We start from the raw sequence: 12,887 nt of genomic DNA, 5'->3' as shown, positions 1-12,887 counted from the left end.
TACACAGAGATGCATTATACACTTGAAAAGAAAACATCAACCCTAAAATTAAAAAGATCCAAATAAATCTGCTATCAATACCAAGACCTTTCCCAACCTCTGGATAAATCAAAGCTTGAGGCTCTTGGCTTTTAAGTGATAAAGCCTTTTCAACTTGAAACTTCACTTCTTTATTTCGTATGCAGTGCAAACAAAACAAAACATGCAAGCCAGTTGCACACCTGGCCAAGTTTAGAGTGGTATCGATTTTCTTCGAAAGAAAGTGACCAAGTGTTTTCCCCCCAAATGTCACACAGTTGCTTTGCGGTCAGTGAATTTAATCCTGCGCTTATTTAGGGACTAAAGAGATAAGGTCAATGCAAGACGCCGGTGTTATTTAAGAGCAATACATGTTTTGCCTCCATGACAGCCCCTAAGTTTTTTTTCCAGGAAACAGTGATGGTCATGAATTCAGCACCTCTGTGGTCTGACCTGGGGTTGATCCTCTGTGGACTCAAATGTATGAGCTGAGCTGCTGTTCTGGGTTGACACGTACTGTACCTATGTGAGCGAAAGGAGTGCTCTCAAATGACCTCAAACTCTCTGTTCTAGTAATTGGATGGGATTAGTCTGGGCTGAGAGAAGCAGCCCTAAACACAGCTGAACCACAGACACAATTTGCATAATTTAAAACCACAGGGGTTTGAAACAAGTGTGTTGGCAAAAGGGAAAAATAAAAGGTGTGTGTGGCCTGATCAAACAGACACAGCTGAGAGCTTGAAGAACACTTTTTAAAAAAATGGTAGAAACGCAGAGCAGACCTGTTTTACAAAAAAGACAGATTCACTAAGGGAGGTACTCACACTCGGCCCAGTTTGCCCCATACTGTGCTTGAGCACGATTGCCTCCCGTTCCCCCGCTGACCTGCACTCCCACTGCTCCAGGACTAACCAAGCCCAAACGCACCTTTTTGTACATCTTGTTTGTGTTGGCTTTAAAGACAAGCAGACCTGATATTTAGTTTATTATTTTTAATAAAAGGGACAGGCAGTCGAGTCTGCATCCACACATAGAGCAACACAAAGAACATAGCACAAAGACTGTCTTTTCAACTTATTTTGAGTTATATTAGTCAGATACAGCAATAATACCCAAAGCTATCTCGATAATCAGAGGTTGTCCATGTTGTGTACCGACCTTTGCTCTTGCCAAAACTGAACCATGCTGAAGCACACCTCTTCAAAGTGTCAAGATGAACTCACCAAACACCTTTGTTTCTGTTCCCCTGCCCAATTGGAAACTTCAGTCATTTCATGTTCTCATCACTTTTTAACTATAAGCTTTACTTTTGTAGCTTTATTGCCAAGGTTGAAGGAAAATTGTATAAGGAGCTGACACTCTAAATTAAATATGGCTTCTGCCTTTGTCAGGTCAATCATCTGTGTGTGTGTGTGCTCTTATATTTTTGTGAGACAGAGACAGAAGGACAGAATGGAGGGAAACTGCATCTATAGCACTTTCTTGAGCAATTGAGTGCAGCTGCATGAAAGGCAGGTTAAAATCTTCCGGAGCGCTACATAAATCAAAAAGGATTAAGCAAGTGTGACCTGTCTCTTCCTTTCACCACCTCATGCTTTCTCCTCAGATATGTCTAAAGAAATACATCAAACCTTTAATTCCTCTGTTCCTTCTCTTCTCTCGGTGCCTGTTTGTTGGATTCTGACAAAAGCTTCTCTCGACGAGCCGAGCCTGCCCTCTCGTAACATCCATCGTATGCGCTAACATCGCGATTCATCACGCTGTGGTTCACTGGACCTCCCTCTCTCCCCCCTTGCTGCACATTGATTCCCCGCTCTCATCTTCACCTCCACCCTTCACGCTGCTTTTCTGACCCAACTCCATCCTTTCCCTTCTCTCCTCATTTCCACACTCTGTTTGCCTCTCTCCCTCGTTCCCACCCATCTGTGCTTATTCTCCCTGTTTCTTACCACCCCCTGTTGACCCTTTTTCCTCCCTCTCTCTTCCGAGTGTTTATCTCCTCTCTGCGCTCCAGTCATCCAGGCAAGCAGAGAGGAGAGACAGAGAGCTCTCTCCCCTGGGTCGGTGACCCTTGTGAGGAGGACAAACTGGCCAGTGCTGCTCGCTGACAAAGCTGGAAAATGAAGGGCTTGTGGGGACGAGATGGTTCAGATTGCTTGTGTGTGTGTGTGTGTGTAGGTGTGTGTGTGTGTGTGTGTATGTGAAAGAGTGTTCATAGATTGTGTGTGGGGGAGAAAGAGGTTCAAGTGGAGTGGTGTATGTTCAGTATTTGATAGGTGAGCATGCATGAATGTGTGTGTGTGTGTGTGTGTGTGTGTGTGTGTGTGTGTGTGTGTGTGTGTGTGTGTTACAGGTTAAACAGTCTTGTTTAGAGAGGTGAAACATGTTGCAGATGGTTGTGGGTGTCCAGCTGTTACTGTCTCTAATGATTTCATAAATATCACAGCCACCATCCAACTCACATCTCCTCCTCTAATTATCCCCTTCTCCCTCTCTTTTTATAATCTGCCTTTTGGCATAAGGACCACGCAACTGTTCAGAAAACTGAGTAAATGGCATAAAAAATACCCTTGGGTAAAAATACCACTTCATTTTAATTCTAATCCTGCATACAGGTAGTGCAAAACAGCCGCCGCTGTTTTCTTTTCTAACCGGGTATAAACTGCAAAGTTAATCTCTGGGTGGCTCATTTATAAACGGTACAGCGGCAGTAGCTCAGTCTGTAGGGATTTTGGTTGGGAACCAGAGGGTCCTGGCACGGACCAAGTCTGGAAATTGGTTTGGTAACTGGAGAGGTGCCAGTCCACTTTCTGAAAACTGCCGAGGTGTCCTTGAGCAAGGCACCAAACCCCAAAACTGCTCGGGAGCGCTCGCTGTGGGCAGCCCCCTCACTCTGAGACCTCTCCATTAATGCATGTTACTAGGATCCTGTTTGTGCATGAGTGTGAATCTCGACCTATGTGTGTGTTCATGTTCATTAGACAGAGTGTGAACCAAACTAGACAATTCCTGCAGAAATTGTGAGGGTGGTTGCCGTGTGTGCGTGATGGTGCCATCTAACAGCTGAGACAGAACTCTGTCCCACTCTAAACACTAACTCTGATAAGCTGCTCACTGATTGGTTGACATTCAGCTTTGACCTGCCAGAACATTCCATCAATGTATTTGAATGGGCTTACCACTGCTCGCAAAACCTGCTCAAATATCTTAAAAACTAAACATGGTATCACCAATCCGTTTGGACTGTGAGTGACAGAACAAATAAGGTAATAATGTACAAAAGGGAGAAACCAAAACACGTCGAAACTAACATACATGCTTTAACCATTGTGCCGAAAACAAATAAGTAAGTCCATGGCTGACCGAGCTGAGAAGTCAACTGGAAAGTATTGTCATTTTAAGTGAGATGGAGATGTTAATCCACATCAAGGATGTACAGATGCATAGCTGCAAAGGCACACAGATATCATATATCATAGCACTTGTTGTGATGAAAGCCCCCTTTCAGCACATAGTGTTTCAGAGGAGATAAAAATAGAGGAAACATATACATGAAAGGAGGAGAATGAAACCGATAACAGGGACAAAAAAAAAATAGAAAACAACAGAAATCTTAGTGTGGATGTTTGTGTTACTGCCTTGCTGCTATAAGAGATTATGGGACACTTAATCTGTTTTCTTTTTTCTCTATGTTCATTCCTTTCTGTGAATTTATTTTGTTGCGTCATTGGTATTGTCAATTTATACAGGCAATCTCCTTTTGGACTGTTATGCACACAATGGTAGCAACAAACTCGTTAGCCAATTACGACCATACTAAGCAATCTAATGTTATCAAGGCTACTGTATGTGGAGCTGAAAGAAATGAGTCAAATATTCAGTACCAAGCCTTCATCAGTGAGTTAAATGAGTTTAAACCTGTGTTTCTTGTTTTTTTGCATGCATGTATCTGAGACCAAAGAGCACCATAGACAAATAATTTTAAAATGATCGAGATTTTTTTTTTTTTAAACTAACTAAAACAGGGGTTTTGAGAGGAATCCATGTGCTGTAAATAAACATATCTGAATAGATATCCCAGTGAGCTTAAATGGGTTAATGTTGGATTTAGTCTTCTGCTCAGAAGAATTCAAAGAGGGCTTCCTCTTGGTTCTGCTTATGTTAAAACAGATTATGTGTGCTTTGCTCAACACTGGGCCGACTGGGAGCAGAGACTATTTGACATGCTGAGGGAATGCTGCAGCCTGTGGCCGGCAGGCATGGACAGCTCACTCTGTGTCAGAACCAGTAAGCACACACACACACACACACACACACACACACACACACACACACATACACACACTGAGAAAGACAGTGTAAGAAATGGAGGCTTCGAAAACTTTAGAGTCATTAAAGCCTCACTTGTGGCTGGAGCTGTTTTGTTCAAAATCTCACACTTCACCGCCACGAGACAGACATGCAGGTACACTTTTGGGACACTCATGATTATGTGTGGATAAGAGTCTGTGGGAGCACCATAGATCATTCCTGCCCTTACAAACACAGTATTACTCCAACTTAATGTTCTGTGAAGTGTTCAACTCTTCCTGTGTGACCGTGAGCTGTGTTGCTCTCAGACAGACAGGTGCAGGAGGAATAAGACGCATGACTCTGTCAACACAACATATGACAGCATTATCCGGAGCAATGACGCATTACAGCAGGGAAAGCATACACAGAGCAGATACTACGGGATGTAAACGATACTGGTTCCTCTGTGGCAGCTCTCTTTTTCTGTTCACTCTTTTTGACACAATACTGCAAGAAATAGCCCCTGCACTCACTCAGGCCTGCTGTTTCCCTTTGAGCCGACGAAGACAAAAAAAAAAGAAAAAGTAGAAAGGCTGCAGAAAGGTTCCAGGTCAGTTCCATCCGTTAATTTGCTGTGCTATAAAAAGCCTAACTTTACACTTGGGCTTCAAACAAGTGTGAACAACCTCCTCCGCTTCCAGACAAAAAAAAAAGCCTCCTGCAACCCTGAACGAAGGCAGATTCTCACTAGTGTATTGAAAGCAGAGAAAGATGGAGACCATCATTTAGTCTTAATTAGCGTCTTGTCTACAGGGGGGAATCAAAGGGAAAGAGAGAGGCGATGTGTGGTGAGGAGAAGAGAAGAGAGGGAGGGAAACTTGTTTCTGGCCTGAGGTACCCAGTGATAGTTCTTCTCTCTCTTAACTTACGATATATTAGCTCTGTCAGCCTGGAGTATGTTCACAAATGAATGACAGTGTAACCAGAACATAAGTCGGGTGATGAAAGATGTTGTCTTTCGCGTAGTCAAGTGGTCTTTGTGTATGAGTTTTATTGCATGCATCTGCATCAAGCTCTCCCTCTTATGTTATCTGATGCAGGACTGCCAACAATTATGTGTGCATGTTCAGAATGTGTTTAAGTGAAATAGAGGAGATCAAATCATTCAAAAGGACAGAACATGCAAAAGAGGAGAGGAAGGGGTCAGGCTATTAGAGCAATTACGGCCTCTGATCTAAATTAGCGTCGTCACTGGTGGCAGAATGAGATTCCCATTTAACGCTCCGTTTATCTCTTAAATGATATCACTGGTGTAATAGATGAGATCGGTATGGGAAAAATACCGGACATGAAGGAGTGGCATAGTATGCATAGTGTCAGTGTGCGTGTTTGTTGAGCGTGTGTCTGTTGTGTGCAGAGAAAGTGCTGTTGACAGTATAATTTGATGAAGGATGACAGCTAATTTATGAAGCATATTTTGGAGTAAATGGTTTTTCATGCTTCCACTTCCTCAGTCATTCTACACTGGTAATTGGATTTCTCTAACTTGCGAGGCAGTGAAGTGGGAGTCAAGCATTGATAAAGGACTGACTGACACTGTGCATTAGTGTGTATGTGATTGTTGACAAACTCATACTGAAGTTTTTGAGAGCCATAGCATACACACAAAAAATAATAATAAAGTGTATGTTAGTTTGTACAGAGTATCTTTGGAATTGCCTTTTTTTTTGAGCGGTTAATGTGCCTATTACTATTTTTGCAGTTAGGGGTAAAACATATGTTCTGATACAACAACCCTCTTCTTTATTTCAACTCAATCAATGATGTCACACACACACACACACACACACACTCAAACACACACAAGCATTTAAATAAATCCAACAATCCTTTTCTCCGTCCCTCTATCTCATCGAAGTCATTCCCATCCCTGAGTGTCTTTTCGATGTGAAGTCATCTCTCTCACTGTGTATATTGTAATTATCTGTACGTGTTTATGTGAGTCTTAGCCAGAGAACAAAAAAGATTTAAATAACTGCTTTAACAATGACCTTGTCTTCATCATAAAAAAAAGCACAGCCTGAAAACTGCTTTGCATAAACCCACACGTCTTCTTCCTTTAAAGCTTGTAGACATAATTAATAAGTGTTGATGCAGTCTAAGAAAAACTAAAGTTAAACACAGGTCTAAACTTTCTTCTTTGTTGCATACAAACTGCTTCATGCCAGACTTAATGTTAAAGCCCACTGCTTTTAAATCTGGTGATGTCATGAGCTATAAGCTGGCCAGATACTCGCTGGAGCGGTCGATAAAAGCAGTTAAGCGCTCCTACAGTGAACGGATTGAGGGTCACTTCACGGGTAACAACTCCCGTCACATGTGGAAGGGTCTGAATGCCATCTCTTCTTATAAATCCAGGAGCCATGCCACTGCAGCTCACGAGCATTCACTCAGAAATGTAATGAACATGTTTACTCCATATTTGATGCTGCAAACGCTGAGGCTGCTGTATTCATCCACTCCAATTCTAGTGACCAGAGAGGACTGTATGTGACACTACACCAAGTCCAAACTACTTTGTCTGATTAACCTGTTGTAAGCACTGGGTCACTGCGAGGTTGTATTTTACGCCTGTTGCTGTTCTCCCTGTGTACTTATGACTGTGCTGCTTTACAGTACATCATGATAATGTTAATGGAAAATACGCTGGTCATACGACTCATCAATTTAAATGATGAATCGCACAACAGACCAGAGGTACAAATCTTAGGTGTAGAGAAGCAAACAATCTAATCCTGAATGCCTCCAAAGCTAAGGAACTAGTCATTGATGGTAGGTGGGAAAAGCTCCCCCATACGTTCCCACCGTCATAAATGGTGAGGTAGGTGAGAAGTTTTACATTTGTTGGTGTCACTATCTGATCTCAGCTGGCACTTAACATTGTTATGAAGTCCCAACAGCATCTCTGCTTCTAAAGGCAATTCAAATAATTTGAGTGTCTTTTATAATTTCAGTGTCATCCCACTGTATGAAACTTTTACTGCAGTGTTATTAAAAAGCATCCTAACAAGTTCGCTGTCTGGTTTGGTAATCTCACTATGCAGGGAAAAAAAAAAAAAAAAAAAAAATCTGAAACAAAGTTGTTCGCTTTGCAAGTAGGATGAGTAAATGCGCTTCATCCTATGATGCAAATGGTTGTTGTTGTTTTTTCCTTTCCTTCCCATGCACATGAGTGAGCAAGCTTGTATAATCTACATGTATGTTTCTGATGTGGCCCTACTTTCTCTGTTCTTTTTTAAAAATATTTTTCTGATCCATATTTATATTGTCTGCTTTTAAAACAACTTACTGTCCAGTTGTACCGTTTACCTCCTGCACATGCTTTCCAATGTGGCTTTATGTTGTAAATGACCAAACATTGACCTAAAACTCCACTAAAGCCACCACCGCACTAATCACACAAAGCCAACACAAGGCAAACCTAACACAAACCAGCCTGTCCGAATCACACTGACAAAAATCCCTATTGGCTTTGCCTGCACACATGACAGCCAAACAGACAAAATCTAGTGAAATGTAACCCAAATCAATGTAATCCAAGTTAATCAACGGCAAAAAATGAGATGAGGGCACAACTCATTTATATTTTCTGTCTGTACTATCACCTGTTGCTGATGTTGAGGTAAAGACAGGGTGAAGTTCCCAGCTCACACATACAAACAGATGACAGAGGAAAAAATATCAGTCAGTTGTTGAGTTGCAATAATTTGTCTCTTCTCCCCCATGGGGAGAGATGAATGGAGGAAGCTGTTGTTTAAATAAATGTCCCCTCACATCCTGATTTTGTGACAGAAACAACATCCTGTCTGTCTCACTGTGCTTGTTTTAAAGTCAGCGGTGAATGAAGATGCCATCCTCAGCTCTTACCTGGAGTGTTGAGCAGTCTGGACATGCGACAGCTGTAGGCGATTTGCTGCTCACAGTTTTCTGCACTGGTGGTGATGGCTGTCATCTGGAAACAAGCACACAGATGTATTTCTTCAGTATACCATATTCAGCCAGACAGGTCCATTTGGTGTGAAAACAAATTATTTTACGGCAAAATGAAGCAACTTGCACTGATGTTTTAAATTAACTTCAAGTGACTCAGGGAAGCGGAAAATGGAACAAGAGAATTATTTAAATTAGGAGGAACAGAGAGGAAATTATGTCACACAACATTCTTGCAAACATTGTTAAAAAAAAAAAAAAAAACTACCGTAGTTTTCCTTTTTTCTTTTTACTGAAAAGTGATATCTACAACCACTCATCAGAAAAAAGACGGCAAGACAGGAGACAAGAAACACTGTGCTTTAGAAATGTCCTTCAGGGCAACACTGTGTTGCAAGTTTGAATATGAAAAAATGACCAACAAAGACCAAAGAAAGCATCCTGACACAAAAGAATATTTTGTTCTAGTGAAGCAAGAAGATGAATGGCTGTAAACATTCAGCTAAAGACTTTATTTTTTTTTAGTTTATTCATAGTAAGTTTACATGGACTAACACAAACATATAACACATATTTTATCAATATTCACAGATACACACACACATACCGACATGTGCCCACGCATACACATGTTCACGTGATGAAATGCAGTTTGACTATCTTGGTAGTGACTATATGTTCTGTGAAATCTTTAGATAACAGCGACTGTATGAGACTCTAGGTTTTAGTAGCAGCATGAACTAGTCACTCAGGCATCGTTCTGTTCATTCACACTGTCAGTCAGGGAATTTTTATGTGTGTCGGAGGAAGAGAAACTCTTCACATTTGTCAGGTGTGTTTGAGAGTGTTATTCAGCGTGACTAAAGGGCCAGCCAGCGGAGTGCAGTGACATTTCATTAAAAGTCTCGCCTTTGCTCTGCCTGCGTGCTCCGCTGTGGAACACTATCTAGTTATCCCACACTGTTGCTGTGTGTGCGTGTGTGTCTGCGTGTGCGTGAGAAAGAAAGAGAGAGAGAGAGAGAGAGAGAGAGAGAGAGAGAGATTGTGTATTATGGAGTAAAGTGTGTATTTGTGTGAGTGAGTGAGTGTCAATAAGCAATTTGAGCACTCTTATGTTTGCACTACTGCTTGGTTTAATTTGTTTATTGTGGGTGTGTGGGTACAAGTGTTTATGTGTGGCTGCGTTAAATGTCAGTCAGTTACTCTGACTGTGTTGCCATAGAAACCCCAGGTATGGAAGGTTAAGATGTTGCTGTCTGAGGTTAAAAATGACCCCCTCATTGGGGCAGTTTTCTTCCCTAACAGGTCACTGAGGCTGGACATTATGATACACAGCCTGTAGAGACAGAAAGCCATTCCCTGCCTGTCATGTTGCAGTTGACTTTAAAAGGGGCCGAGTGGGGGCACTGGTGGCGCAGTGGCAGTATCGAGGCTACAGTCCTCACGCGGGGGCGGCCAGGGTTCACGTCCGACCTGTTGTTCCTTTCCCGCATGCCGTTCCCCACTCGCTCTCCCTGATCTCCGCTCCTGTCCACTGTCCTCCATCTCTAATAAAGGCACAAAATGCCCAAAAAAAATAAAAAAAAATAAAAATAAAAAAAGGGGGACCGAGTGGTCCACTGACATCAGGGTCAGTCCAGTGAGTGTCAGAGGATCTCCCCAAGTGATTGTAGGCCTCATTGACTGATTGTAGGTCTTCTTAGACCAGAACAAAACACAATGCAGTGAGAACAACCCGGCCAGTGAACACTTCAAAAGATCATGAATCCCTCTTCTCAAGCTTTGAAAAGAGAAAAAGAGTCTAATCACTTACAGCAGAAAAATAACAGGAAAGCCACAACAAACAAGAAACAAAAAAGAGTGACGCATGATTTGACAGACTTACATGTGTAGCAGATGGCTCTCATGTGCATCCCGCTCCATCACAGCTACAGCTGAAACTGTCCCACGTCTGTTTCCAGCTGATTAGTCATACATCTGGAGAGAGACACAGAGAGAGAGAGAGAGTAGAGAGAGTTCTTTTCATTTCTAGTCGCCTTAAAATAGTCACATCTAAAGAACACTGTGCAAGGTGTATGATACAATGTTCTTTACATATTTTAATGTGTGGGCATTTTGTTGATCAATAATGTATGACAATATAGTCGTACCTATTGCTTATTGATAAGAAATTCACTTTCAGAAGTTTACTTACTTTCCTTTAAAAGGAAAACAGGCTTTTATTGAATACTGTATGTGACAGTTGATCCCTCCTCCTTGATTCAACTGCACACGTGCACAGTGTTCTATCTGTCTAGCAATAAATTAATCTCTGTACATATGACATCCATTGTAAGCGACTGCCATGAAGGCTCCATTGAATCCATGCATTGGGTAAGAGAGCTTTGCGTTTTCTGACATGACTCCAGTCAAAGTTGCATGTCAAGACGCAAAGGCAAATGTGTAAAAATGAAACGACACTAAAATAAATACAGTGAAATACCCATGTCTTTTGGCATGCGAACAGTGACTAATCTACAAGCTATTGTAGATATAACAATCTCTACAAACATTTCCCCACCTCTCACAGAATGATAGCAGGGATAGCCCCTGCTTAAAAAAATAAATAGATGGAGGCAAATCTTTTGAGATAAATGCTGAAAGAACCCCCTGTTGGTAAAAATAATTGGAACACAGTCTGTTATGAGTTAATTGATTAAACACAAGGCATCAGGAGGTGGCTTAATGTATGACTAACTTGTAAAAAGAATTCTGAGAACATATCCAGTATTGGATTTTATCAAAACTATTCACTGTATAGAGTCTCAATAAATAGAATGTTGTGTTAATCGGAAAAAGGATACTCCGAAGAGTAAAATGATCACATACAGTAAAGAGCTGAATATATGCTGAACAGAATCTTACAAAGAGTAGAAACTAGAAAGTCCTTGTGTCATAACATTAAAATCAATGAGCAGGGAAAGATGATCATAAATAAAGAAAGATGGATTCTATAAAACATCGTTTTAAAAGACAGGAAAAGATGACCTTCTTCAGAGGAAAACATCAGAGTTAACAATGCCCTTATCCTTGACGAGGAACAACGGACCTCGACTTTGCTCGGTTATTGTCACTCTTTAGTGCTGCGACTCCTTTGTTTAAAATATTATCTACAAGTCCCATCAGTGCTAAGGCTGCAATAGAGCAGAGGACAAATAGGCTATACAATATACAGAACCTTTATGAGGTACAAGAGTCAATGGGCCGTCCTGAGCACCAGGCCTCGACTGAAATAAGTACAAGCCTCGGACAAAACTGTGAGTGCAAAAGTGTGTCTGTGAGTGAGTAAAAGGATATTGAGGTGTGTATATTCTACACGAACAAATCAGTGGACATGCATCTGTTTACAGTAAACGTGTCTGCTCATCTGCAGCTGTTATTACATCACGCATGCACAGCCAGCAGATACGCACATGGGCTTCAATCAGGAGCCACAGGTCACTTAAAGAACAGTGCTGCAATGACATCTCCATCATATCGGTGCCATCTGTCACACACTCTGTATTTGTTAGATTTAAGGCCAATGCATCTAAACGGAACAGTTTGTATGTGTTAATGTGGCTAGAAGACACGTCAAGTCAAGCAGAGGAAATATGTAAAATGTGCGCTTCAAAAGAGTGTTTACATGTGTGTGTGTTGCGTTCATCCTTCTCTCCACTTATTTAGATACTCATTTCCTGCGCCAAAAGTTTCACTCTTGTATGTAAATATAACAAGAGGAAAACAACTCTTGAATTGAAATATTAATAAAGATAATATTGTATTTCAACTACAGTGAGTTACACACATTTTATCCAATATAACTTTTGGAGTAAGCCTACAGAAGTCCTCACAACTCCCGATAATCCAAATTCATGCATGGCCTGCTCTCACCTCCACCTCAGTGGCAAGGAAGTGTGGACAACAGGAACGTGAGGAATAGAAAGGACAAATACTTCCTGCATATTATCCCATATGCTCTATTTGTAAAGCGTCTCAAGATAACACTTGATATGAATTGGCGCTAGACAAATATTGATCAATTGATTTATTTTGATTGATTGAGAAGAAATAGCCAAGATGCTTCCATTTGTTCGAAATAATGAAACGCTAAATTAAAGATAACATTCTGTTTACAAAACCGCCAATGATGAGAAAAGTCCCTCCTTTGTGTCCTCTGCCTGCTCTACCTTGCAGAAAATGTGTGCTCAAACAGACTGTTTGGAGATTGTTTTTTTCACCACAACGTAAGATTTATAACAAGAAACTTCACAGCCGTTTTTGGGTAACTCTGAGACTTATCTGAGCTGGTTGGAAAGGAGGACATGTGGCATTTTACACTCTTTAGTGTTAGCTGGTGCCATCAGAAAGTTGTGCAACATTCAACGTTGTCCTCCTCTAACCTCATTGGTGGAAGGCTGTTGAGTTTCCAGAAGCTTTAAAGTACCATGCTCGTGATAAGAATTAATATTGTTATAATTGTGGTTATAATATAAAAAACTCCTATAACCCCTCAAGATCTGGAGGAGCTGCAATAAACTCCTGTTGCCCTGCTGGTACTCTATCCC

At 41.3% G+C, this 12,887-nt stretch overlaps 1 long non-coding RNA gene across 2 annotated transcripts in view; it reads right to left on the bottom strand.

Moving 5' to 3' along the window:
• Nucleotides 1–9,670: 9,670 nt before the first annotated feature.
• LOC306835022 overlaps nt 9,671–12,887 on the bottom strand; it is a 98,821-nt gene continuing 95,604 nt past the window's right edge. For both annotated transcript variants that reach the window (XR_013780556.1, XR_013780557.1), the window contains exons 4-5: nt 10,187–10,262; nt 9,671–9,848 (exon numbers count right to left, since the gene is read on the bottom strand). This is a non-coding gene — a long non-coding RNA (uncharacterized lncRNA). The remainder of the gene's footprint in view (nt 9,849–10,186; nt 10,263–12,887) is intronic.

This window comes from Symphodus melops (assembly GCF_947650265.1).
Source record: "Symphodus melops genome assembly, chromosome: 14".
NCBI lineage: Eukaryota > Metazoa > Chordata > Actinopteri > Labriformes > Labridae > Symphodus > Symphodus melops.
This window is presented reverse-complemented; position numbering and strand designations above follow the sequence as displayed.